General features: G+C 40.4%; 1 non-coding gene across 1 annotated transcript; it reads left to right on the top strand.

Annotated features, from left to right (window-relative positions):
- The first annotated feature begins 2,183 nt into the window (after positions 1–2,183).
- TRNAR-CCG (transfer RNA arginine (anticodon CCG)) lies at positions 2,184–2,256 on the top strand. The gene has a single exon. It is a non-coding gene; the product is annotated as a tRNA-Arg (tRNA).
- The last annotated feature ends 1,108 nt before the right edge of the window (positions 2,257–3,364 follow it).

Genomic DNA, 3,364 nt, shown 5'->3' with positions numbered 1-3,364 from the left:
AACTTTTGTGCTCAAAGATATATAGAATGATCTTAATAAAACATATGATTTATATTCTATCTGTAAAGTCATATTATCTTAAAACTTTCTTTTTTATTTTGTCTCTGTAAAATTTATGCTTACAATTTAGGCTTACGTTTATGTATTTTGAAGGCATTAGGTGAATTAGAAGACCATATATTTTGCAAATAAATTGTAAACCATCTATTTACCCCTGCAGTCGTTGTTCTCAGTTCTATAGCACCTAATTCCTACTCGACAGTATCACGATGGTTTCAAAAGCTACAAACAAGTAATCTGGCAAGAACGAAGAAAGAGGATACAAAAGGAAGACAGAAGGGATTTTGATGCTATCTTCGTTAGTTTATACATGTCGGAATATTTGGAATGAACGGAATCAAGGAATCGTCCAGTTCATATCTATCCATGGATTCCTCATCAAGGAGCGAAGTGGATAGGTGCCATTTGGTAGTTCATTTTTGTTTCCTCTACCCTGTTTTGCTGATGCCGAGTTGTTTCCTATGTTCTTGTGTCCCGAGCCGAGTGGTTGAGCCTTTTTCCTTTTTTCTAAACTCATATTTTATTTCTTGTCTAATAAAATTGACGGACCTCCGCCGTCGTTTCCAAAAAAAATAGCAAAGTGGAGACCAGACGCAGAGCATTTCAACTCTCTGATTAGCTCCTTTTGGTTCTTTTATTTGTGGTTGGCCATTTTTCTCTTGTAGTCGTCTCTACTTCCTTATGCTTCTAGTTTTCCTTGCGCTTGTTTTTTTTTAGCGAAATACAGAAAGAGAAGCTTTCTATAAAATTGGCGAGAACCAACGTTTGAACATGCTCAAACCAGACACAACAACGCGCACTGATTAACTGCGCTAGGTGCAGCTTCTTCTTTTCTTATACTTGTTGGCAAGGGTGTTCTGTTTTCATTGATATTTAGAGATCTAGATAGAACAGAGTGGAGACGGATTTTGTCTTTATCCGTCCTCACCCGCATGTTCTCTGTCCTATCTTGTCACGCTCTAATACTGGTGAAATTTTTTCTTGTCCCGCTCCATAGAGCTTCTACTTTGACCTGATCCATCACCTCTGTCTAATCTAAAATCATCAAAAACTTTAGATTGAGTTTAATTAGAAAATAGCAGCTACCATAATATACAAATTAATAAAAAACTGTATCTAAAGTTCACATGACCTAACATAACATGACAATAGTTACATATATATACATTAATTTACTAAAAATTTTATTAAAAAAGATAATAAACTTCTTAATAAATCCATTAAATATGCGTGTAACATATACTCTGCTGGATGACCCGCCCCGCCCCCCTCCTTCTTGCCCGTAACAATAATTAAAATATTAATAAATCTGCTCTAACCAAGATGGGATAGATGGGAACTCATCGGATGAGGATTTAGACCTCTATTACCTTGTAACTATTTTCTTCTAATTAATACAAGGCATAGTTCCTCGAAAAGAAAGAGTATCCAGGTAGCAGGCGGTGGACAACGTTGTAGTCGAAGAATTGGAGCCGAACTCGATGGGGCGTGAGTGGCGGCAGCAGGCAGTCCAGGAGAGCCTCAGGGAGGCAGAGGCGACGCAGAACAAAGAGTGAGAGTTGAAGTAGGACAGCAACTGTCGATGGATGCGGAACTCGGGAGTGTCGGCGAGACGATACAATGTAGAGGAGCAGGTACAAAAGTAGTTGAGCCACGCGCTGACAACAAATTACTGACTCATTATATCTGATCGATTAAGCAAGATTGGACGGAGATCGACGAGTGGAGCTCTGCCCCACAAGTTGTGATTGGCAAAGCTTGCATTGCATTGCATTGCTGGCTGGTTTGAGTCACATGTGCGTGCCTACGTTGTGGCGGACTCAGAGTGTTAAGTAGATATCTGATTAGATTTTTCTTTTTGTTTTTCTATAAATGAATTGTAGACTAGATCATATATTGAATCAAATTTGAGTTAGATCCTATAATAGTCCTAGATCCATCTAAACTATCTTTTACATCCACCACTGTGCTTACACTCAGCAGTACCACGTGATGTACGTGTATGTGGAGCAATGGAATAAATGTTGTCATGTACTCAGCAGCTCAATGATTCTCGCTTGCGCCTGAGTCGCACAGGATGAAAAAAGAATATGAAAAGTAAAGTTTCCGACAACCATAAAGAGGACTGCGTGGCCTAATGGATAAGGCGCTCGCCTCCGGAGCGGGAGATTGTGGGTTCGAGTCCCATCGTGGTCGGTCGCATATCATATGATATTTTTGGTTTTTCCTCCTAATTGGCTGCCCCCAACCTTTTTCTCTCTCTTTTCTTTGGCTTGGGCCGAGCCTAAGTTTCCTGGCATCCCTCTCCATTTCCAGCCCAATTCGGCAGCCTTCCTGGAGTTTTTTTTATTTTTATATTTTTTATTAAAAATTTAAATAAATAGATTTCTTGCCGAAAAATTGCACAATTAGACGCCTGCAGCCCCCTGAGAGGGCTGCATTCCTCTGCCCTCTGAAAGGGCGGTTAAGGGGCGGTTAGCAGTCTTACCGCCCTCCTAAGAGGTGGTTATGGTATATTATTTTGTAAAAATTGCAAAATTTAGTGTATTTGATCAAAATTTGAAATAGAGATTTTATAAAATTTGAAATTAAAAAGGTTGAAGAGTACTGAAAACGGTATACTGACAAAAGGAGAATTTGGAGTAGATTACGTAATATTCGGTGGATGAACTCTATTTCCTCAACGTGACAATTATGTTCCTTGACTATTGAGCACCTGCCAAGTATATTAAGGCACCAAACACTTCACATCATACTCCCTTTTACTGGATTTAACAATCTTGAACTGCATCCAAAGAGACAGCGATTAAAATTTAACTGCATCAATAACAGCCTCCTTTGTAGGGTACATAGCACCCTGAGACACCTCGTTCTTATGATATTGCCATGGTGTCCGATCAACCTCGCTAACCACCAGCTTTGAAAATTCACGATCCCTCCACTCTTCAGGCACTGGAGCATTACCCTCCTCGTCAGATGAATCCCCATCGGCAACGGCTTCCTCCAGTTCTTGATCCTCCAACTCCATTTCTTCAATTATGCTAGGGATATGCTCCCCCTGATTGGCTACACCCATCGGTTGCATCTCAGGAATATCCCTAACATCTACCCTGGTCCTGACATTTACCGAGTCTGATTCATCTTCCACTGCTTCACTTGGTCCCACTACTACTTCCGCAGAGTTCACCTCTGTTTGATCTTTCAGGTATGCCTCAGCTAACAAAATCAGAGGCAGACCACGTTCACAAGATGTATCTATATACTGCCTCCAAGTTGATGTCGCTTCGATCGGAACAAGCTCGCC

This window comes from Phragmites australis, chromosome 18, assembly GCF_958298935.1.
Source record: "Phragmites australis chromosome 18, lpPhrAust1.1, whole genome shotgun sequence".
Taxonomy (NCBI): Eukaryota; Viridiplantae; Streptophyta; class Magnoliopsida; order Poales; family Poaceae; genus Phragmites; species Phragmites australis.
This window is presented reverse-complemented; position numbering and strand designations above follow the sequence as displayed.